The sequence below is a fragment of the Tympanuchus pallidicinctus genome, unplaced genomic scaffold (assembly GCF_026119805.1).
Source record: "Tympanuchus pallidicinctus isolate F22 unplaced genomic scaffold, pur_lepc_1.0 scaffold15, whole genome shotgun sequence".
In the NCBI taxonomy this organism is placed as follows: Eukaryota; Metazoa; Chordata; class Aves; order Galliformes; family Phasianidae; genus Tympanuchus; species Tympanuchus pallidicinctus.
This window is the reverse complement of record NW_026294669.1, coordinates 17,827,772-17,853,602: the sequence shown is the minus strand read 5'-3', so window position 1 is coordinate 17,853,602 and position 25,831 is coordinate 17,827,772. Positions and strand designations below refer to the sequence as shown.

The following is a 25,831-nucleotide window of genomic DNA, read 5'->3' as shown; positions in this document are numbered from 1 at the left end:
GATGCTTGAATTAGGATTATTTCTTTGCTAACAATTCAACAAAGTTACATGAAAAAGTAATGGAAGATTATTGAGAAGGAGAAATCCTTTTATCGTGGTGCTATGACAGGAATAACAGATTTATTTTAGAAAGTAAGAATCAAATGAGAATACGCAAATATTAAGTCTGCACACAAACACTGCTAGCAAAATATTTCTAGCAATTTACTCTACCTCCTTCCTCCAACCTGACAATTCATTTGATTTTTTTTTTTGTCAGTCATTTTGACCAATGTACAAATAATCTCCCAACATCTTGATTACATACAAAAAAACTGTCCTACATCACCATTTCTGCATCTGCAGGAAAAGTTTCTACTGAATGTTTAATATTATCTATGTAAAGTTAGGCCATTCTACTGCAAAAACTATTTTGGGAATGCCTTAGGAATGGTGGCTTCTCTATTCAGGATATTAATCAACAAATTTAAGCATTAATGCAGTCTCTGTGTGCAGCAGAGGCAGCTTCTGGGAGTCTCCAGGACAGCCTACAATTCCCATCTGTCCAGCTCTTGGAAGAATTAGTCAAATACTTTGCTGTGTAGCCACCAGTTGGTCATCACTGCCCTCATCTTTAGTTGGGCTCATCTCTGCAGAGATCAGCTTTGGAAATTCCTAGATCAGTCAGCTGTCTGTGTGCTGGGTAGGCACACAGACAGGTACGGTCCTCATGCACAGCTACATGATTATAAACTCAGTGCAAACTTGAATTGCATTCTTATATCACAGTTACAACTTAAATTCCATACATATTGACCTACAAGACAGTGGGGAAAATTCCTTCAGAAAAGAGATCTGACAAAAACACAAAGAAGAAAGCATATGATAGATGTACCATCCATCAGACTTCTTACTTGGGTGTCTGATTTGGATTACTGAACATCAGGGATTATACGGTAGCTGTACAAGAGTCTCATTAATGTTAGTATAAGGGCCATAATGTTTGCTGTCCCTGTAGGAAATAAAGAAAAACTGAGAACTGACATGAAATTAGGCAAGAATTTAAGCCTGTAGTAGGCGTTTCAGGTCACATTCCTCTGGAAGTACAGTTTAAAACCCTTCTGAAGCCTTATCTCTGTATTCTTTTGGGAGCAGGCAGTATAGTGTGCAGTTAGTATAGATAAGGATGCTATTAAAGGAGTCTGCAAGATCACAAAACTGACAGTAAGGCATGAAAGAGACTGAATCTTCCTCTCCAGATTGTTTCTCCCCCAACATATATACCATGCAATGTGTATAGACAATATTTTAATTCTCCAACTCGTGACAAGTGTGGGAAAAAAAGCCAAACAAACTTGGTGCTTAATGCAATCTCAGGTAAAATTCAGGATGTCCTTTGCAGGACATTCCCTACAGTCATATAAACTAAATACTTACAACTAACAATCAGATTGAAAGTATCTGTGAACCCTAGTTTTATAGTGAATCACATTAGAAGTACAAACAGGTTACTGCAATCGTGTTATCTAGGCTTTTATTTCCTTACTCTTTTCATTTGATGTTCATATATTGTCTGCTTTTTCACTTTTTTTTTTTCTTTTTTGTCTGCTTACTTGCAATATTTAGAATAATAATTGCCCTTTGTTCAGAACGGACTCGTGGAAAGGTAATTTCATTTAGTCTGCCTATATAAGAGTTGCCTTTCTTCATGCTTTCAAGGTGTTTGTATTTCAGATGAATATTTTTGACATTTTTATTAAGTCAGTACTGCTTTCAAAAGATGAAATTATGCTGATCAACATGGTTGTGTTTCCTGTAGCACAATTTAAATTTCAGGCCTATTAGTAGCACAGTGTGCTGGGCACTCTTCTCATGGACTCCCCTTACCAATTTTCTCCCTGCTTCAAATTTGCATTATTGTAGAAGTAGGTAAGAAATACAGCTGTCTATACCCAATTTTATTTTAATGCACACCAGTGTTTTAAGGGCTGCAGGTCTATAAGAATACCAACTTGAACTGGTGCCAAAGTGAAAAAACGACAAAAAAAAAATCGTTTAAATTTCTTTCTGATGGTGAAAATTAAAGGCATTATCTTTTAACCTAGCAAGGAGAATCAGCTATTTCTGAGAACAAACCATAATCTTCTATACTGCAGTGAGTCTATTTTCCCAGGCCTTGGCAGAATATTATGTTTTCCAAAATCTCTTGCAGCTAAGCGTGTTTTGCTGCTAGGAAAAAAGCAACATCTCTGAGGTAAATTCCAAATACTAATATCTGAGAAAAGAGACTTTTAATGTTTTGAGTGCCAGCTTGGACAGCAAGGTGAATGGCTAGATGCTAATTGCATCCTTCCCTTTTGACTCCCATCCCCACTGTTTTCTTAAATTGTAAACAAGTTCAGTAGCAGAGAAGTGGACAAATCCTCTGAAAATCAAATGAAAAAGCTGAAGGAGTGGGAAAAAAAAAAAAAGAAGAGAAAAAATAAAGAACATAAACTATAGGAAAATAGCTGGTAATGCTCTTTTCTTGAGTCTTGTATGAAACATCACAGACTGAGCATGCTACTTTCCCTTTTCCCTGCCATATCCCACCTTCTGCAGCAAGTTATGAAAGCCACACATTCGTAGCACAGCTTTACTCTTGCTCTTGGATCCCACACAGCAATTATCTTCTAGTTTTATACATCAAAGCAAGTGCAGTTGTGTGGCAAGACACTTCTTTAAGCTCATTCAACAGCAGGCTCACTCCTAATGGTGCTAGATAGCCCTTCTTCCTCACATGGACAGGAATATGTACAGTTCCTGAATCACATCATCAAATGCCTATGTTCAACATATGGTGAAAGCCAACAAATACTGTTGTGAAAGTAACTGATGAAATCCAATGCATTAAAGAAAGCTGAGAATTTTTGCTGTTTTACTGAAAGGTTACAATTACCCCAGGTAGGCCTACACGTCATTGTGTGTTTGGGTCAGGAGTGCTGTTGGTTCAGTGTCATTGCCAACTCTTGCTGCTTTTGTTTGCAGCAGAACGAGCTGATCACATTCTGATATATGAAACGAAATGCACGCAGCATTGCATGCTTTTAAAGATATTTACGTTGGCTGAACTACACAGCATTTTGTCTCATGATAATTAGCCTCTGAATGCATTCACAAGACAACAGCTAGAGGCTAAAACATTTTTTGGACTATGCTGCTTATCTTCGCCACATTCCTGACTGGAGAGATGGCAGCCATTTTGTCAGTCTCACAGATTCAACAAGGACTTCAGTATTCAGGAACATGGAATGCCCTCACCTGCAGTGCAACTGATTCCTCCAGCTGAAGGTTTAGAGCCTGGTGGTTGAGTGTGTGGGCACAATCAGCATACAAACTGTACAGCACTGACAGGTTGATGCCTCTCAATTAACAGGAAATTCACAAGAGAGAAAAATAACACAAGGGTGGCTTTAAGTTTCCACAAAACTCATAATTCACATAGATTTGTGGAATTTTTAACTTTAGCAAATTCAGTAATATATGTGTTCTACAAATGGCTAGGGAAAATGTACTGCAGAATGCTTGGAACTTCTTTAAATGATATGAACAAACACCGTTCTTCCTTTTATTGTGAAGAAGTCAAACCTATTGCAATTTTACACTGTTTTGAATCCTCCTGCAGACTCTTTGCATGATTTGATTTTCACTTTCACGCTGGTGTGACACATGGCTTTCTGTTCCCTTTCAGTTGTACATGTACCTCAGTGTGCTGCCTCCCTTTTCTTTGCTCTTTCATATTTATTCTCTCTTTTGTGATTTGTGTTGCACAGTACTCTGATAAAGGCATGAATTTCCTTTTGTTCTGTCAGGTGAAGACTGACTATACTATCGTTCTTTGTTCAGTCCTCCTACTGATTCCCCCCAAACTGCAAAAACACTGAGTTTCATATGTATTCAGTTATCTTCTTGTCTAAAATATCAATACAAATGCATTGTATTTAGCTTATAAACCCAGTAATTAATTCTAGCTTGAGCTACAACATAACTACACTTAACGCTCAGCTAAATTTTAAATAAAGAGGAATCAGATTTACTGTTTCATTAGAAATTCTCTTATTTCAGTTTTTCAGGTTCAAAATGGAAAAGCATTTGGAAATTGGGGAAATTTGGGAAAAGCATTTGGAAACTCAGGATGGATGGGGCTTTGAGCACACTGCTCTAGTGGGAGGTGTCCCCGCCTGTAGCAGGTGGGTTGGAACTAGATGATCCGAAAGGTCCCTTCCAACCCAAACCATTCAGTCATTCTACATTCTTAATAAAATGAACCTTTATCCCTGTTATTATAAAATCAGCTGTGTTTAATCAAAGCATTTTCTATTTAAAAAAATCAGAATAGTTTTAAAACTCTTTACTACATAAGGTATTTTGTTCACCCATTTTAAATATCCAACTAGAATATATCCCTAGCTGAAGAAGTTAGATACTGAATTGAAGATTCAAGAAGCATCACTCTGTTTTTACAAACAATATTTTGTAAGTGTTCATTTTTTGGCAGATTTTGATAATGATGAATATATAATTTCTTCATGGGAAAAAAAACAACAAAGAGAGAGCGAGAGAGAGAGAAAACCCTTACCCAGCTCCCCAGTTCTGTTAAGAACCCAAATAATTAAGATGTTGCTTAACACACAGCTAACTTACTAACTAGCACTTACAGAGCCATAGTTGACACACATAGAGGACAGAAAAGATCTTTAATGAGACTAGGACAATTTCTTTAGCATTCTCATTTATTCCTTTCTAGCATTCAAACCATGCAAGTAACTGTGCAAAAAGAAACTTCAGAAATATATTTTGGGAATTAGTCTGTACAAGAGATGTTGTTTGATAGCTGATAGAAGTTGTTTTTCTCCTTTTTCCTCCAGGGAAGTAAAATCAGAACAAACTATTTTTCTTTCAAATCAATAAAATTCACAAAAAATGAAGGCTTCTGAATTACATACAAATCTATATAAAGTTATTTCTTGGCAGTTTTCCTTTTATGATGCCTGTTTCAATTTTATGCTGTAAATAACAAGACCTCTCTTTATCATGATTCATTAAATGACAGTGTTTGGGTAATCTGGAGACAAGTTATAGATTGTGGAAGGGCTACATACACTTTTGCTATTTTTTTCAGGCACTGACATGGTGGAAGGGTTATATTTCACCATTGTACTTATAATTTTCAGAAGACTTTACCATATTGGGAGAACTCTTAAGTGTTTATTTTAGGATATTGTGAACTCTATAATGGAACAGCCTATGTATGCGTTTTTACAGTGCTGAGTCTTGGCTTCACCAAGAAGGTGCAGCATGATGCTGTATTGTTAGCCAGCACTTCAAAAGTTGGCATTCCCTTTTAAAGAGTTTAGCTCAGGTAAGGGAGAAAGCAGTTCCTCCATGGTGATGATTCCAGCAGAGATATACTTGCCTGTATCGACCAGATATTTTCCATCCATACAGTGATAATCTGAATTTACTTTGAATGAAATCACTATATGATGGTAGTCTCACTCATGGTACTGAGACTAGTGGCTTTGAAATTATTTTGATATGAAAATAGAATAAGGCACTTATTAGAATTGACTCTTTAAAAAGTAGAAAGTATTTTTATTTATGGACATCTTGATAAGAGAGGTCCCAAACTTCAAGCTACACCCTCTACTGCGTCCTGTTGCAGAATCATAAAAAAACAATAAAGAATAAAAAAAAAAAAAAAGAACAATTGTGTTCCAAGTATGAGCATGAGGTATTTTAAACTCTGCACAGCATGCCTTCAAGTTTTCTCTTTCATCCAGTTCTCTAGGTTTTGATACATTATTTATTGAGAAAATTTTCATTTCAGTAATGTTGGGATTCAGACTGCATTTTCTGCCTTATTCTTGCTGCTGCAGCATCATAATAGATGGACTCAAGCTTTCAAGGCAGCTGCACTGAAGTTGGAGAGTTAATAGACGTAGACTGCACAGTGGCAAATGTTCTCCCGTAAGTAACAGGATTCTGCTACTGCTTCAGATTTTGTCTCTAGTCTCTGAGAGTTCAGTTTATGAGAAAACTCACAAGAACCAAAAATTATAACTTTTCTAAATATTAATAGCATTATTCTTGTTTTTAATTGTATTATTCAGTCATTTAGTAGTCTTGCCAATATTGTTTGTCTGCATTAGCCGAGAGTTTAAGAAATATCACTCTACTTAGTATGTGTCTGAAATGTGGGAAGGGGCCAACAGCAGTTCTGCAGCAGCACATTGGATCACAGTGGGAAAAAGAGAACCAGGCTTAGGAAGTGGCTAAAACAGGGACGAAACAAAGAGATTTATTGGCGTCTCACTTTGGGTTATCTCTGTGGGACTACTCTATCAAGTTGCATAGGCTGTGTTTACAAGAACCTTTCCTCAGAAAAATGAAAGGGCACCAAAGGGATGCACAAAAGCTCAGCACCTTTGAAAATCTAACTGGATATCTGCTGTTCATATAAAATCAATTACTTACAATTACATTTCAACACTTACATTAACTCTAATGTGAAAGAAGCTAGTTAATGCATAAATGCTGAGAAATATATATAATTTAATAAATTTACTTCTTGGTATCTTAAGAATCCCATGGTTTGAGGTAATAGCTTTATTCAGATGTGATCTAATATGTATTTTTTTGATTTAACATTTAATTTAATGTTCTTGGGAGAGTATATTTGAATTGCTGCAAGTACATTTTTTGTTCAACTCAGTACTCAGGATATGTACACAAAATAGTCAAATTTATGATACTTACTTTTAAAATACAATTTACTCTAGTATTTTTAGATGTTCTGAATATTTATAAGGCTTTTTTGAGATAGATGAAGCAGTCCTTGTGTGGGTTTAAAGCACAGATACTTGCAGAAAGTAAGTCATAAGTTTAAGAATACATTGACAAATGTTTCTATCTTTTTTTTTCCTCAATGGCTGCCACAGAAGCATTTTTAATGTGCTCTGTTTGTTCTTTTAGCTTTTAGTAGTGATGTTACTCTCTGTAACTATATATATATATATACATACATACATACACTCTCTTTAATGCTCTTTAACATATGTAATTTGTAGCAAAGATTAAATGACAACAAGATGCATTACAGATTTACCTTAGTATTATTCCCCAAGTAATTTCTTTCCCATGCCTGACTGCACTCTTTTTCTCAGTTTGCTGCTCTTTTCCACCATCCCTTCTGATTTCTGGACTCCTTTTGATGCTTTTCTGTGCTCTTGAAAAGTTTATAGGAAGACAGATTATAGGAAAGAAATCTTATCACCTGCAGTTTACTAGAAATCCTGACCTGAAATACTGAGTATCTGTTAACAGAGTAGTTGTAATGCCTAGAGGATATGTTAGGAGTCTTGCTTGAGTAAAACTGTTTTCATCTATCTTTATGCTCAGACTCATTTGGAAGTTATTTATAAAAATGCTGAGCTGTTTCAGTTTTCTATTTCTATTACAGTATATATTTCAGTGTTAGAATTGCTTTCTGACTCTTCATACTCAATGCAAACATTTCAATCTTTGTAAAACTTGTTATTGGGATCCATTACTGTTCTACCTCCTTTATTTAATAAATGTCATTAATTGAAGTTCACATCTTTTAGCAAAAGGGAACAACATATCACAAATGGATTCAGTTGCTGTCACATTAGAAACAGGACAAGTACAGTGTTATAGTTCTACCCCAGTTAGTTGGGCATTTTTGACATGCATGGTGAAATTATGGCATATTTTCAGGTCAGTTAACATCACAATATCACATCTTCCCTTCTTTTTCTTTGTCAAGACAAAAGTAGTGATTCAGGTGTAGCTGTATTGTCACTTTCATCTGCTTTGAGTGCAGCCTGATACTGATGATTCCCGTTGCTCCTACCCATAGCCAAATCTGCAAAATCAGGGAAGTATTAGCAGAGCCAGGCAGTGGATCACATCATGGGGCTCATCTGGCTGAAAACTAATATAGCAAAAAAGATTAGTTTTCAGTTGGTGCAGGTAAGCCCTGCCATGCAAATTTGGAAAGAGAAGGTCCAGTCATCTTTTTCAGCATCATCCCATACACATCTTGCATTAAAGCAGCCACGGAGTTGTAGCACCAATCAGGCCCAGTCTGGAAACAAAGGGGTGGAAAAAGAAAACCTGTTGAGTCTTTGAAATACAGGATAAGGGCTCTCCTTTGAGTTAACTCAGAATGACTTCCAGGAATATCTGATGTGCATAGAAGAGTTATTCAGATTAGAACAATTAATAAACAATTTCTAACGCAATTCTAAAAACTATTTCTTTTCCTTGGACAAGAGGAATCCGCACCCCTTACTCAGGCCAACAGAGAATACCATGTAAGATCAAGTGAAAATAGCACTAAGTTCATCTTAGCTTGAAATAATACACAGTTTCAGCAAAACTACGTGGTAGAAAAAAAATTCACTTTAAATTCTAGAACAAGTGGATGGAGAAATGAGCTGCTGGATGTTTAAATGAATTGGTTTCTAGGGATCTCATGCCATCCTTTTGAGCAGCAAGCTGTTCATTGCTTTTGATATGAGCTAGTCTGTCTTTAAAGTGCACGTATTTAAAGAAAAAGACAACAAAATGTGGGTGAGAATAGACTACCTGATCCCTCCTTCTACTTATTTCCTTTCTAATAAAAAATCCTCACAAGAGTCCAAATTTTCCAGAGTGTATGAAAGTGATGAAAATTCATCAAATAATCATAAATACAACATTTTACGATTTGTACCTCTGTGCTTTCAAAAAAGCTGCACGAAACTTTTCCAAGCCACTTGAACTTAGCTCAGAATGGACTCTTGGCATGGAAACTTTGAGAGTTGCAGTATATTTGGTATCATTCATGTCTGTTGACTTACAGAACATATATTATAGGCACCTCTCAGCAAAGATTCTGTGTTGTCTTAGCTCTCCTGGAATACTGATGTTAAATCACCTATACTACAAGAATTTGTCTATCAATTGCACAGTGTACGAAGCACTTCCCTTGGTGGAAGGAAAGGACAATACTAAATCTGGTAAAACAGCGCAAAATTGAAAAAGCAGTATCAGACTAATTCTGTTCCGTAGAACCAAAAGCCAATCGGCAATTAGAACAGTAGTCTACTATCTAGGTCACTAGAAGGGTGAAAGGACCAGGAGAAATAAGGAATTTTAAGGAATGATAACACAATTTTACCCCTGGGAAAAGGATCTCAGAATGTGATCCTAAGGAATACTTCTGGTTATCATTCTAATTAGTAGGAATAAAAACAAGCAAATTTCTTTGTGAAATATTAGTTCATTTTAGAATTTTAGTTAATTCTTTGCATTATTTTCTGGTTAAAAGTGTAAGGCAGCCAAATATCATAAGCCTTAAAAACTTATATTCATAATATTTTATTTCTAATGATATTCTTTAAATTAACGTATTTATTGAAATTCTCCATTATGTGAACATTTACAGAGCCATAAATGTCAGATTCTGCTACCAGTCAAGCTGGAATCACGCAGTTCACTTGATGGAGTTACTCCAGTTCCAACAGGCTCACTAAAAGTAGAGCTGCATCTTGATATCTTATTATATTCAGTTAAAAAATAATTCAGACATTGCACAGATTACAGTGAATTCTTTTTCAACATAACAAAAATTAAGATTCAGATAGAAATTCTGGTTCCAATGGGATAAAAAACTTTCAAAATCACATACATTATTTATTAAGAACAAAATTAAATAAACATACCCTACCACAAGTAACTTTTCCCCACTATTTATGCATTATTCATCCATAACATACCCATGCAAGAACTTCTACAGTTAAAGAACGTCCCAGATTTGCTCATACTAATCCTACACATTTTGCCACCTGCTGTCAACATTATTTACAAAAGCAATGCATTAACAAGATCTATATATTGAAATTAAGAGGAACGACTAAAGGATTTCCCATACTAATGTCTTAAGCATAGTATTAGCACATTGTTTATCAATAGGATTTTTCTATTTTAAACTGATGTCTGTGCAGTTTGTATCAATCAGAATTAATGCCTCTGAATTAACCACAATAGCCTTTTTCAAGATGTCATGTTCTTCATGAACATGGCTGGATTCTTAAGCTGTTTTGCCCTACAAGTCCTCAAAGGACACTGTCATGGATTTCCTGACCCAATGGAAATCGATGGTTGTTGTTGTTTTGAGGTGTTCTTGTTACGGGAGATAAAAGCCTTAATAGCATGGAAATCATAGGGAGTATTGAAGTAGAAAGTTTACCACCTGATAGCTTACCAACCACAGTGAAAACAGGAAGAGACAAATAAAGGAAGTCAGAGTATAAACTGATACAAATGTTCTAAGTTGTTACATACTGATAAGCTTTTTACACAAGAAAACCTATACCTGCCAGCTATACACAGTTTAATTTGCATAATCTAACTAAAGCATGTAGAGGAGAAGGAAAACAGGGTAATACCGAACCTAAACAAGCCAAAGGTTAGGGCAGTGAGAAGATCATGGCAAGGAAATAATAATTCACATCTTAATTAGTCCATGTGGCTATTCATTGTGTAGGTGAATTTTTACAGTCTTCAGACTGCTATGATTCTTCATATACAGAATGTGGTTTCATGTAGTTTCCATTGTTGAAAGAATTGTGTATGATTTGCTTTTCAAATTACAAGCATATAGCATTACACATTTCTTAACAACCTGACTGGAAGATCATAGAAATGAAGAAGGCTATTTCAGTGTGACAGAATGAGTCACACTTTTTCAGTTAGCATTTATAAGGTGTTCTTTCCTTGCCAATGCATTAGTGCACATATTTATATTAAAATTAAAAAAAAAATTACTGTATTTCATTTTGACATAATTTAGTCTCTAAATAAGTTGCTTAGAAGAAAACAGTGCATCGCATTTTCAATATTTTGATAGCATGTCTATGGTTGTTCTTGCTGTTTTCCTAAATTACTATATTTTGGTCATTTTAATAATGATTTAAGAGGAGCTCTCAGTGAAATTCACAGAGTGAAAATATTTTGAGAGTAGGCTATATTCTCTCTTCATATGTGAAGAGCTTTGGGATACCTTGTCTTAGCATTTATCTTTGAAACCTAAAATATTAGTTTTCACTGGCTAAGAATTGTTTCCTCAGCTTTGTCAATAATATCCTACAGAAAAAGAAACAATTCTAGCTCTGTTGCATCCTACTCAGTCAAGGAGAAAACTTATTCCCTAACTTTATACAATGCACAATGATTACAGTCATTTCCAGCAGCATGCATAGTATCAAAGTTGTCTTTAAGAGGCACAAAACCACATTTCTGAAAAAAAAACAAAAAACAGAGAAGTAGTAGCATTTATCCCTAACTTTACCTCCTCTGGTATTTCTGCCTTGTCTCTGTAAAGGTGATTTACTGATCTCTTCTCTGCTGCCAGTGGTTGGACATGTCTAGCACAAGGAGCAAAAAGAGAAAACTCCGACAGACAGTGAATCTAGAACTAAACCTCAATAACCTATGACTGTGACTTCAGACATAGGATGTTTTCATATCCAGTCCTCACAGAAAAGCTAAATGGTTGCAGCATTTTTTTGGCTTTATAAGTCCTCTTGCATACTGTGTTAGTGTGCTTGCATTTGTATTTGAAAATGTAGTGCAATACCATGCTGCAGTGTTCCACCTGTAAATGTTTCCCGTGTAATGCTATCATTCATAGTATCTCATATGTGTATGAAATTGCCATAAACTTATTGAGAAAGAATTTAAATGAAACTTTAACATTTGTCTTGAAAAATATTGGAACGCCTGCTCATTTGAAATATTCCCCTGTGAACTCATCATCCTTCTTTTCTTTTTTGTTTTCTTTTCCCTAAAATCTTCTTATTCAAACTGAAAGCAGAGCACTTATCATTATCAGAGGCATGAATGAGTTTCAAGAAGCTATTTTTTCATACACCTTACACTTGTAAGCTATCCTATATCTGAGAGATCATCATAATAGGCAGGTGCAGGTGGTCCAGAGAGTATCCTTATGGCTTTTCATTTAGGTCTGCCTGGAGTGGCTTTAGCCTCAAATTTACTCAGATTTCACATAAAATTTGCTTCACAGTAACACACTGTTTTTATGGTTACAGAAATATTATAATTGTTGTTTTAAGGTTCTTTCACTTTAAGTTAACTTTTAAAAAATCTAAAGAATTCAAGGTACAATTATGTTAGTCATTTCCCTAAGAGAGTTTAGCATTGTCTTTTTTTTTTTCTGAAATGGCTTATCTGTTCATAAACAACTATAAGAAAATAAATGTTTTAGCTCTAAATACAGACTTAGAAACACATGGCATGCTTTTTTTTTTTTTTTTCCATGTGTCTATTTTTCTTTATTTTAATATAAAACTATCATGCAAACATCATTAAATTTATCCTTGCACCACCCTTCAGAGCCTATGTACTGCATCAAGTCTTTGCTATGCGAGATGTTTTTGACAGAAAATAAAACCTGAAACCCATCCACAGTTTTCCTGCATACTTAGGTTCCTTCAGTAATAAGTGAGTGAATACAGACAATAATTTGCAGGTGCATAAGCACCTGCCACCAACCACCATAATGATAAATGAAGATGCTGGGTATATTTCAGCTATTGTAGATGACATCTGGTATACAGTTGTCCTCTTGACAATATTTTGCCTCCCATTCCACGTTTTCTATCACCATTTAAACTAGAAAAGCAGTAGTGGTTGAAGATCTTTCTACCAAAATGATTTATACCATATGGAACCTCAGTTCTTCATCTGGGCATAAGTATCCTATGCCAGTTTGTGCTTCCACATAAAGATATAGAGGTCTGGAAAACTGTAATGCTTGAGGTTTCCCTTACAATTTTTACACCTTTATGAACAGGGGAGCAGATTCTGGAATCCACTCTAAATACAACATCTTAAAGAACAATTACAGTTGCAGTAAGTACCTTTTATCTCCTCTTTTCCATACTACTGAATTCTCCTGCAAGTAACTGGTTAGTGAGGAAGTTATGCCCTCTTCAGAGAGCATTGTGGCTTTATCTGCCTACCAGTGATGATATGGCTGTCCTCAGAAATGTGTCTGAAAACTGATTTCCAACTCCAAGGCAGGTTTGTCTAAAGAAAATTATTCTCTTTCTGGATTCCTCACATATTCCAATCAAACCTTTGGTCTTTACTGAGTCCTGCAGTGTTCTCACAAAGGAGAAGAGAGGACGCAAAGTCAACACAAAGCTTATGAGACCTCTTACAGCAAAGCATGCTATAGATGCAACATCTTCTAGACAGCTCATATTTAAATAACTGCATGGTATTTTTACTCCTTTTGGAATGTCATATGCCTGAAGCAATGCAACAGACCTTGTTATATGGGACATCATGCTGCTCCTTGCTTGCCAGCTCCTGCTGGCCCTGCACCCTGTCTCCCGAAGCAAGGCAGGATCCAAATGTTTTTTTCCTGCAGTCCTGGTCTTAAGTCCTTCCCTTCAAGAATTATTTGGAATGATGTTTCTGTTAATATTCATCTCCTAATTCAAACTTGTCTGTGCTGAGGTCAATGCGACGTTGCTGCTGCCTCTTTTCCATCTTCTTTTCACTCTTGGGTCCCAACTATGGATGTTTGCCTGAGAAAAATTTCTTCTGAGGTAATCACATAGATGATTACACAGTGCAATTTGAGACAACTATCCCCGGTCAGAGAATTGAGAAAAGAGAATGGTAAATTGAGTATCTATATGAAATGAGTCTCTTCCTCAATCTGAATAAGTACTTAAAATAACTTTGTTTACAAGATAGGCATGAATCGAGTCTGATCTGTTCTACATTATCTGCGGTAGTCAGAGCAAACTAACTGCTTTATCAGTTTCACTCTGTCTTTTACTCCAGCTCATTTGGTAAGAAGTAATAGCATTGGATAAGTTTTAATTGTCAGCAAAAATTGACAAGCATTAATAGAAGTTGTGAATTACACATTATTAGGTTCTGTCAAATTCTTCTGTAATGATAGAGCAAGTTTTTAGAATATTCTGACCTTGTATTCGTGGAAGCCATGAACAACTTCATTTCCAGACTGACATGTGGCTTTGGAGTTAATTTTATTTGGGATTAGATGTACTCTGGGTATAAAAAACAAAAACAAAACAACCACAAATGTATCAGCTCTTGTATTTTAGATATTGTAATTGCTAAGCCCTGTTCTGATTATAGCCAACCAACCACGATAATCTCTGATTTTATTCTCAGCTAGCAGGCATATAGGAAAAACATGTTCTAAAAATCATAGATCCTTGGATTGTCATATAACTAGTTTACATTCTATTTCTCAGTCCTCAAAATTAATTTGACCAAAATAAATACACATGTAGACATGTTATTTTGTGAGCTGCATTGTTTCAATAACTCAGTTTTATGCATCTGATGTTCTAATATTTTACTGTCATATTTCAAATACAAACTTTGAATCTGACATGCAGCAGCTGTAAACATTTTCATCTTTTATTTCATTGCTTTAGCACTCCAGTAATTTTTAGATTTAGAAGTTGTCTGCCAAAGTTATGTCATACTGCAGTGCTTTGCAGAGGTCAAAACTGTGGTTTATGTCACTTTTGAAAATTTATTCCTCACAATCATAGCTATCTAGTAAGTGGGAAAGAAAGTAAAAAGGATTAAAGTGAGAGAGATCATTATACAGGAGATTGTAAATACTGCAACATTGACCTTCCTTTAATTCCCATCCTCTGCTGAGTTGTCATTATGTTGACATTGCTGACCCCTTGTGCAAGACTGCACTCTTTCTGGTTCTTCAGAGGAAACCCAGCCATGTGGTGAAAGTCTCTCAGCTGAGGAGTAGCAAACAAATAGATGGGAGACCTTGAGCCTCTTCCCACAGCATAGTATTATGGGAAGGTTTTGTCTTTCCGCACCAAAGTCTTGAATTTGAATAAACTCTCAAAAATGAAAGTAGAAAGACAGGAGTTCAAATCTACTGGTTGGTAATTATTACTATTGCCAAGTTCTGATGTCATTGATCATAAAAAATGGATTGGGTGTTATGCATCATCAGTTATATCTTTGAGCAGATTATATAAAAGAAACAGCCACAAAATTAGTAGTTGAATTAATATTAATTAACAGACATCACATTTTCATTTTTTTGGCAGAGTAGATCTCCACACTCCATCACACTCCACAATCTTGGTTCATTAATAAGAATAAAATATAATGCAATGATCCCAAGAAGGTAACCCAGGTTTAGTGAAGTGGCTTGCAAACAACACAGACGTCAGGCACCAGTGCAAGTAAGACTGCCAAATCTCTGGGTTTCTTTTATCTTTGACTGGGTTTTGACCAAGGGCTGTTATTGCACAGGCCAAGGCTAGATAGCTGTCATTTGTGCTTCTTCCCAGCGAACTTGTTTCCTGCACTGGAAAACCGCTTTCTGGATGACACAGTCCAGCGCTGTGCAAGAATGGCCAGAAACTGGACGAGGCAATCATTAATTGGTCAAGCTATCAAGCTTGCTCATGACCAGTCTAGGGCATTGAACAGGCAGAATTTCTGACAGAGGCTCAGTGTTGCTCCCTCACAGATCTGAATATGCTGGCAAGGCTTATGCCAAGCACTCAACCATAAATAAAGAAACCTGAGTAGAAGTGAATATATGAACACACACAAAAACAAACATTGGCAGAAGGCATCATTGAAGCTTGATAGGTTTGTTTTCTTGCTCAAGCTTCCTATATATCCTGTATTTGAATGCTTACACTGTGTATACTGGCAACAAAACAAAAGTTTTTTTAATATATTGTTGCTCCTGTCGTAACAGCAATAGAAATACTGAGCTTTGCTCTAAAGTCTTTGGGGTAACAAAGGCAGCAGGTGTGCCAGATAGTGTGTTCTCAGCCCTTCTGTTAAGTCAGCTTCTGTGTTTCTTTGTGGCACCCCAAATTAGGAGTAGATCAAGGGATTTAGGCCAAGTGAAAAGTCAAGTGAAAGAGGATTTCTTTTGAGACCGAAGTGCTCTCAACTTGTACTGAAGTTTGCACTATATTCCTAAATATGAACTAGTGTGCACTACTATGCTGAACCTGAGCAAAACAGTAAGGGGATGATAAAGCAAAAATCTGGAGGTTCTGGCACTTTGGATTTGAAGAAATTATGTGTACTGGAATAAGTTGCAATTCCTGTTCTTGGGTAGAATATTTTAAAATCACTTTTCACAAAATGAAGCATACAAAGGGGAACTCAGGTTTTCTTTTACTTTTTTATTTCTTGCATGTATTAAAGTAAGAAAAAGCTGTTGTTGTAATAAAGAATCTCTGGAGACATTTGCTCTCAATAAACCTCTTCCTTTAGGAAACAGTTCAACCAATCTTTTAAAATATTAATGATTACTTGTGGTCCTTGATCACTATTTTTGAATAAAACAGCTCAACCTTTGCTTCCTCCCTCCTCTGTGACCTGGCCCCTGGCTTCCAGTAATATATTCTTTATGTAAATCCTTTACATTCTTCAGGTTCATGGAGTTTTCTCTTCTAGTTATATTCTCCCAGGAAATTACATTACAGACTAATAACGATTCAGTTGATTCAAATCTTGATAAGGCAGAATATGTAAAGGTGCAGCCTAGCAGGAATGCATCCTCTTGAGCCTACTTCTCCAACCCAAGCTGCGTGTTACAAACAACCCGTAATGTTTGATTTTAAACACATCAGTTGTCACCTGCACGGATACCCCCATAGTAAAGATGAAGCTTTTCCTGGAAAACCTAGGGTAATTTAAAATCTGGACGTGTTTGACCATTAAATAAATGCAAGTATCACTGGATCTGATTGCTAACAGTAGCATTTGGACAGTATGATATAAACCAGAATAAGTAAATCCTGTATGGATTAAAAGTACCTAGAAGTACCTAGAAACCCTAGTTTGATGTGCATGAAAAGATGAACACCGCTAATTTTGAAAATTATTTCATTGCTTCATAATAAGTATTGCAGTAAGTCACAGTTAAGACTTCTGAGGTAAATACCATGAAAAAAGATCTGTTTAAAAACAAAATCAACGCAAAGCATTAGTAAATCTGTGTTAAAAAAATGCACTTGCATACACTATTTTGACAACACTCAAGGGTAATTTCAGACTCTTCACACATGTAGGCCATTATGTGGTAAATATAACCAAACAACTACATATACCTAATCACTTTCCGCAGCAGAATGACACATCTTTACTAAATTCTTATTACAGATTTTAATTTTAAATTGCTTATTGAACAGACTTCAGCCAAAGATAAATTATCCATAAAAGCAAAGAGATAAGATCTTCAGGTATAGTAGCTACTCTAAGGTCAGCACAGCTTTTTGCCTCCTGTCTACTCAAATTAATTCAAGGCATCTGGTTGGCTTCTGGATACTCCAAGAGATAATAGCATAAGTGAAGTAATAATTTTACTAAGATAATAATTTTTAATTTTTCAAGTCATAGAAGTTAGTCCTAAGTTAAACACTTTATCTGTGAGCTTCAAATTTTGTCCATAGAGTACCTCTAAGCTAAAACCTGTATTTGTTTGTCAAACATGGCTTCAATAAAACCAATATAAACATCACTGCAATTAAAAAAATAACAATAAATTGTATCACAGAATCCCTAAAGTTGGAAGGGACTGTTCTAGGTCATCTAATCTAACTACCTTGCAATGAACAGGAACATCCACAGCTAGATTATTCAGCTAGAACTGCTAATAGGCTATCTTATTTTGAGGTTTTTAATTGTTTGTTTAAAAAAATCACTCCCAGAAACTCAGATTTGTAAAGCTGGGGAGGGGAAGGTTTTGTTGTAATTTAGTAAATGCAGATAATAAAGGTAATAGTGCTAGGGAACTGTAGGTATTATTAGCCATGACAAGTCAGTTCCGTTGGTGATAATGTCTGTTAGATTTGTACATTAATACTTTGAGATTTAAAGCTGAGTTTTAGTACAGAAGAGGACTTGTTTCTCATGAAGTCAGTAAATTTAACAGCATGTAACATGCTAACGCAAGAAGCGTGCTGAGTCTTTTCTGAGCCTAAGTCCATTCAATTTGATTTACACTTGGTAGCCAGAGAATGATTTATAATAGCCTGTTCTCTTTATGCTTTGATTTTGCAGCGACTTTCAGTCTTTGAGATGATACCTGGTACCTCTGGTGACTCTTTTTCTCTATTTATTCACAAAATAGGCACAAAACAGCTCACAGCAAAGCAGTTTTCTCTGAATGATCTAATGTTCACGTCTTATGTCTTGGATTAATATGATTCCACTCCCTAATTTCTAAACTTCCAGAAAAGCCAAATTCTGGTAATTCTAAATAGCAGCCCAAGAGATGGTTATATTTTCTTAACTCTTATAGTTTACAATAAATGTTTTAGTAGATGAACCTACAGATTGTGCTATTGGCTTTATCATCTTGCATATCCTGAAGAACATGCTGCTGTTCATTTGTTCTTCAATATTACTGTTCTTTGATCGTATCTGTCTGCAGCACATTTTACTGCAAAGACTTAAAACCATGCTCCAATTATGGAATAACAAAATTAATTTCATTTTTAAATTTTCTAATTAAATGATATTTTTTGTACAGAAAAAAGAAAGAAAATGGCTACTTATAAATGCTTGTTGCTGCAGACAGGTAATCTGCTTAGTATCTAATCTTGATATACTTACTCCTATGAAGTATTTCTTCAATAACAACCTAAACTAATCAGTTTAAAAATGAGCAGCTCTGTCTCACTAGAGACCATAATGAATTTAACATCTATGCACCACTTATATATTTCAAGGAAATGTGAAAATCCATAGGTATTCTTATCTGTACCAAACTCCCATCTATATATAATGATCCTCAGAACGGTATGGCTTACATTCATTATGTTGTCATTATAAGCTCTATATTTTTTCTCTAGCTCCCAAGAATCTACATTCCCCTAATGTTGCAGTCAGTATGCATTTATTGTGCATTTAGATGCAAAACTGTTCACATTCCTGTTGTGTTTAACAAATAACAAAACCCATAGGAGTTAAAGCCCTACTATCTTTTGTCTCTCAGTTATAGTTGTCTATAATACCAGCAGTAGGCACAGGCAGTCTGTTTGTTTATAGTAGAGAAAAACATCCCTAGATGTAGAAACTGTCAATATGAAATTTTGAAATGAGGATGCATCTTCATGCTCCATTAATTCATCACCTTTGTCACCTAAGTAATATTCAAAGGCAAAATATCAGGTTAATTTGTAGTTCTAAACATAACTTCTGTCGTGGTTCAGAGACAAGCTGCAGTCACAATCTCTCTACCTTCCAAGTTTCCCTCTCCAGGAAAATTTGTACTCTGTGATCTAGCTGATATTCATCATCCATCAGGCACCCTATCCTTGCTGTATGGTTGTGCTAACAGACACTTCTCATTGCAAGCTCCTTTGATTATCTACCAGTCTCGTGAGAGTACTTCTTACCTTCCCTCTGCATTCCCAGATAAACTGTCCTGCCCCTGAGCTGGATCATCAGCGTACTTGCTCTCTCAAGCAATACGTCTTCTAGGTTGTTCAAGGACATTTCTTTTCCCTGCATTTGCTTGAATTACACATCAGCATGCAACCTTTATAGGATCAGGATAGCTCTCTTCACAGGTACTATTTTTTGCCCTGCCAGCTCAAATATCTGCACACCATCTAGTCTGTGCTTAAGAATATGTTCACTAAAATGAATATTTCTTACAATTCCTTGAAATTTTACTTCTACTGGCCAGACATTATTTTCCTGATATAAAGTCACAAAACATTTTCCTAACTCTGACCACTGATTTGTTTCCAGTTCGCTCTTACAAACACCTTTTTAATTTAGCTTTGCATAGTCAAGCTGAATAATGTCAAGCAGATAAAATTTAGTTACATATTAAACTATGCTGTTTAAGCAGAAAAAAAAGAATAAAACTGTATCTTGAGAAAAATAATATGTTCATAGACATTAGTGAGCAAAAAGATCAAATGGTATTAAGTAATTTCTTCACTTCTGTGAAGTACTTGCTCAGCCTTGCTAAATGTCTACAAGAAATATTTCTAGTTTTGTGCTTTGCAATTTCATATAATGGAACTTAGAAGGTGATGAGGAGACAACAGAAAAATTTGTCAAGCAAAATAACCTATGAAAAATACAAAGCAGTGAAACAGAGAAGAGTTTTTCTGGTATTACTAAAACATAGACAAATTTGCAGAGAGCTTGTACTCGTTTGTCCCCTAGCAGAAATCACAGTCCTGAAATTGATTATGAAGTTTCTACTGTGGTATCATCAGGGCACTGCAAGATGCTTCAAAATGACTACTACAGTACTTAGCCTATAGGTAGCAACTTATGTTCACAGGACGGAAATGGGGGCCTAAGTTCAACCTATTCTAGGCATGCTGATAGCTAATTCTGAGTTGAAGAAAAATACCTGTTTTCACTCGAGGTTCAGAGTGCAGAATTTCCTATACAACTGGCATCAGACAGCCATTTTACTCTCTCAAAAAGCCTGAGAAGTTTCATATCAATTTATCCACTGGGTGGGGCCACTAAGAAGGATTTAGAAAATGAACTTCCACATTTAGGATTTAGCTCTCTGCCTAACCTTGAGCAGGCTTGAAATGTGTATTTTTTATGTGCAGAATATCAGTATACTGTAGTGTCAGCACTCGAAAATGGATCTGTGGGAAATGGCAGACTTTGTGTTAATACCTAAGTATCAACTAACACAAGAATTAGAACATGGCTGTTTTCATTTGAATGTCTCAAGCTTAATAGTATTTAGTATTCTCATCTTTCTTCAGAAAAATACTCAAGTGCGTAAGGGTTCTGTGAGTAGGCAGACGGCAGTGAAACATTTGAGATGCCAGCCTAGCATGGGCCAGTGAAACCAGCCTCTTTCTGAGGGTAATGCAAGGCCCTGGTTTGCAGCTACAACATGCAGTTCAGTGGACTTCAACTCAATTTGGAACAATTTGTCTGCATTTGAATAGCCTCTTCTGCCATCAGAAAGCCACCCTGTGTCAAATTCCACTGGTAATGCACGTTTAGGCAGTGTGTGACTGTGGATGACGTAACAGAAAGAGATCACTCATTTAAATCACATTTTCTAAAAGTGATCTACCAAAAAGTGCTACTTAGAACAGCAGCATGCAAAACCTGACACAGAATTTACAAGCACTGACCCTGCAGTGAATCTGGGGACTAAACTGGTACCCTGCTTGGTGCAAAATGTTTCTACACATGAAAATCCACTGAACGTAGATTTTTTTTTAAAAAAAAAGCATCAAAATTTAAGTTTAGATTTGGTACTGCTCTGTAGTTAAAGTAACAGTTAAATCTCAGGGTAGCAGAAATTGAAGACTTTGGATAATTTCTCTTAAAAGTTCTCTTAAAAAATGACTGGTAAAGAGAAGCAAAGGAAGGCATAGATTTATAAAAATAGAGCTTAACAGCTTTGCAATCTTAGTGTTGGTTTTTCAGCTTGCATCATAGAGTGATTCTGCACAAAAAGTACATTGCAGTCTGTTTCTTTTTGATGAAAGATGTTGGAAGTAGAATAGTTGCAAAGCTGCCAGCCTTATTGCTGCAGTTGTATCTTGAGATTACAGGTTTTCTGCAGTGACATTTGCTTTTTTTTCATTCCACAGACCAAACATCCCTGTGCTAAAAAAAAAAAAAAAGGTGTAATTACACAAAAAATTAAAATGTATCAGGACACTGTGTCATATAAATGGTCTAAAACATATATATTATCAGAAAATTACCACTTAACCAAAGGAAACCTTTATGGATTATGAGCATGAGTTCTTATTTAATGGCAAAGATCCTTTTCTTGGCATTCTCACTGCTTTTCAATGTTACGTTCATTACAAAATGCCTGATCACTAGATTAATATAAAGGATTACAGTAATCAGTTACATTTAACTGGCATGCTACTGTTCTAAGTAGCAGTTTATGGTGGATTGCTTTTAGAAAATATGATTTAAATGAGTAATCTCTTTCTGTTATGTCAAAAACAAATTCAGAGAGATCCCATTTTTGCCTTGTATGGTTTTGTGAACTATTTTTGTGGAAAAACCCTCAAACTCTACAACTCAGTCTCAAAATCTAGTACTTATTGTTTAGGACTTTCTTTACATTACCTGCTAATTGAGGGTCAGCAAAATGCCAAAAAATTAGTTGATTCTTGTCCCATATCGATCCCGAGATGAACAAGACAGGCAAATATTTCAGATTTTAGATGGGCCAGTAAGAACTCACACTAATGTTCCCATGTAAGGCTTTCAGTATGTGGCATCACTGATTTTTTGTGTTCCAAAGCACTCCGGTACATTTGCTAACATTCCTGTCACCCTGTTACTGTGTGAAATCATGATATGCTGATGCCAATAATAGTTTTGCCAAAGCTTTAAGTCAAGACATCTGGGCAACAACTACTATGTTTTTTTTTTCACTGGCTATGTTGAAACCAGTTTTCATTTTCCAATCAACTAAATTCTCCACAAAGCTTACCATGTAGCATGCTTGCTGCAGAATAAGTAATTTCCCATATTCACCTAGCTGGTAATGTATGGTGCTGTATTATGTCCACCCAGCCCATGCTATCTCCATTAAGAAGCAGAAAAAAAGCCTTAAGAGCTCTTGTACCCTATCAGTTTTTACAGACACTTCAAACTACTCTTTTCACTGAGTAAATTTTTGTCTCATTCAGTGTTACATGAATCACTCTGCTTTTTAAACAATGTTTGGCAAAATCACTGCTGTGTGTATCATAAGGTTCCTCTTCCTATAACCAACCTGCCAGTCAATTCTGAGTTTCTGTTGTCAGCTTCAACAGCTTTATGTACTGTAATGAAAAAGAAAGAAACTGCTGTTCATTTATGATCTTTACTGGTCCCTTCTATCCTATTTTCAGAATCCTAATAATGGTCTACACAGATAGGAAATTTTCATTTGTCGGCTCTGTTTTCAAGTAAATAACCAACCACAAAAGTTGATAATAGTGTCAAGGAGGACTCAAAAGCATCCACAAGAAGGTTCTGAAGAGAGTGGTGGCATTATGTGTAATGTTAGGTAAGGCAGACAGGATATTTCCATTACAAAATTCACTCTCACATGAAAACATAATTACAGGGCTCAATTTCCCAAAATACCAAATTCAACAAGGTTTAGAAATTCTTAAGAATGTTGGATAGTATACAAAGATGCATTTTGGAATCTATAACTGTTTTAAGATGTAACAGTCGACGTAACCAGTGGATACCTCCAGAAATCTTGAACAAGAAGCAAAGCAAACTAGAATCAAGTTTCCTTCTGCTGGAGGCTGCTGTATATCAGCTTGAGGCTTCTCTATTAAGCCAATTTCTTCTACTTCTGTTTGTTTGATGTTTTTATAATAACTTTTTCTAGAATTAACTCATTTTATACTGGAGGATCTAAATATGAAGAAATTACACATGATTTGCCTCCTGTAGGTAGGAGAAAACGTGAAATGCATCCCAATAGATGCTGTGGCTGGAGCTACTATTCTTGTCACTTTGTGCAAGACAAAGAAGGACTACAGAAAACCAAACCTTGGTTTTAATGACACAATCTTAGCTGCTTTGTGCTTTCATATTGTTACAGTATCAGTCATAGTAATGTTTTAATATTTGATTACCTAAATTAGGTAAATGTGAGATGCAATTAAAATGCTATTCTCGGCCTCTACAGTAATTAAGAAAATTAGAAGAGCAGTGGCTCAGCTCACACACTTTACAGGAAACATTGAAAAAAATAACATTGCTGTCACCTACTCGAGTAGTAAGTCAGCTGATTTCAGCATGATTTAATCTTCCAATAAGCTATAACCCTGGGGTTATTGCAGGTTCATGTTTACTCTCTGCAAATCTCAAGCTAAAAGAAGATATATGTTCAATTAGTTTAAATGATATACAGTTAAAGTTCTCAACTTTGTTTTTACTGAGACATCTTTTTTCAGCTTGAGAAGCCTTGTCTCTCCTGTCAAGCACAGAACTCCACTCCTCTTTGAATTATGGAAAGTATAAAGTCACTCTCATGCCCTGACACCCGTTTACCAGTCCACTGAGCATTATGAATCCTTGGTCTAAAAGTCTTTGAGATATGATATATATATACATATATGTAATATATATATTTTATTTCCAGTTAGCCAGATAGACTCCAGCACAAGTAAAATCAGAGTTGGTGTACGTCCAACAACTAGAGGGAGCTCTACACTTTGGAAGGCCTTTGAGCCTGACTTAGAGCTGTTTGAGAATCAGGTTTGCTGATTATTAGCTGGGATTATAAAATCCATGGCAAACAGAATTCTTAAACTTCCTGCAAGCAGAGGACATTCACAGAAGTGCATGTGATATTTTTTCACTTCCCTACTTGTTTACCTGAAGAAATAATTTTGATAACGAGGAGCTGGTAGTATTACAGTCAGTAGGCACTCAGATGTACACGCTAACTTGGAAATGTGTGTAGAAAAGTGACCTATCTGTCATAGGAGTCCACATTAAATAGCATAGACAATACTACTTCTTTTAAATTGATATTATTTTCTGTTCAGAAATTGTTTTCTTTTACATACTTGTAAAATACATCTCTGTAGTATTAGAAATGGCTACTAGGAGACTATATGAATCACAAAGACAATAATGATTACATTAAATAAATAGTAATGAACATAATGACATAACAATGTTCAGAATTACATTATAATTATGACATAAAATAGTATGTAATTAGCATGTGAATTCCAGTAATTTGTTTTAGACATATATGTGCATTGTTTTCAGAAGAAACTTTATGAAGTGCAAACTTTTATCTGGCTCTTCATTCCCCTGAAGCTGCCAGCAACATGTATGTAAACATTTCAAGTTGCTAACTCTTATCTGTTATTCAGACACTGTCTTTAAAAATAGGTCCTGAAATAGGGCAACAGTCCCAGACAAAAAAAAATAGAATACTAAAACTTTAATAAGAGTAAGAATATGAGTTTATATATATATATGCATATATATATATATTTATTTATGAAAGATAATAAAATGTGTTCTGTATAAATAATTTACATATATATTCACATATAAATGTAGACTATATATGCAAAAATACACTATTTAAAGATTCTTTTAAATAGAATACCTTTTTACTTTCTGGAGAAAAATCATCTCCGTCCTACTCACAGGAGAGGTAGAGCAGCATATGATGTGGCCTAAATGAGTAGAAAGAACATGCTTTACTCACAAGCTCTCTATTGCTTATTCTCACTGCTTTTTTTTTTAACCCTTTTGAACTTCTTTTCTGCTTCTTCTCTTTGACTTCAGTTTTCCTTAAAGGATTCAGAATGGTAGCACTGAACTTTAAACCACTGACATTCAAATAGTATCAGAATGATGTCAAAGGTGTTCACACCTCCCCACCAATACACATTTACAGAAAACAACTTCTGGCTTCTCAAAATGTAAATGCTTGTTGTAGAGAGAGAAATATGGCATAAAAAGCAGATAGTAAACAAAACAAGAGGCTTTAGTCAGCCCCCTTAGCTTTCATGCAATTCACAGGAGGTGCCACATCTCATTTCACTCTAAAACCTGCTCAGGCTTTGATTTTAAAAGACCTTGAATATGAGGTCTTGGGTGTCCTGCCCTCTTTGTCAAATCCAGGAGTGATCTGGGATTTTCACAGATGCTGTATGTGGGATAATGGAAGAAATACCAAGATTAAATTATTATTAGCATCAAAATAAAGACAAAGAACAGCAAC

The 25,831-nt window shown here is 35.6% G+C and overlaps 1 protein-coding gene across 4 annotated transcripts in view; it reads right to left on the bottom strand.

The window, feature by feature from the left end:
* B3GALT1 (beta-1,3-galactosyltransferase 1) overlaps positions 1 to 25,831 on the bottom strand; it is a 179,714-nt gene that overhangs the window by 115,199 nt on the left and 38,684 nt on the right. The window contains exon 2 of one of the 4 annotated variants that reach the window (XM_052675001.1): positions 25,211 to 25,280. The exons of the other annotated variants lie outside the window; for them this stretch is intronic. The gene's annotated coding sequence lies outside the window, so the exon portion shown is untranslated. The remainder of the gene's footprint in view (positions 1 to 25,210; positions 25,281 to 25,831) is intronic. 4 annotated transcript variants of the gene reach the window in all.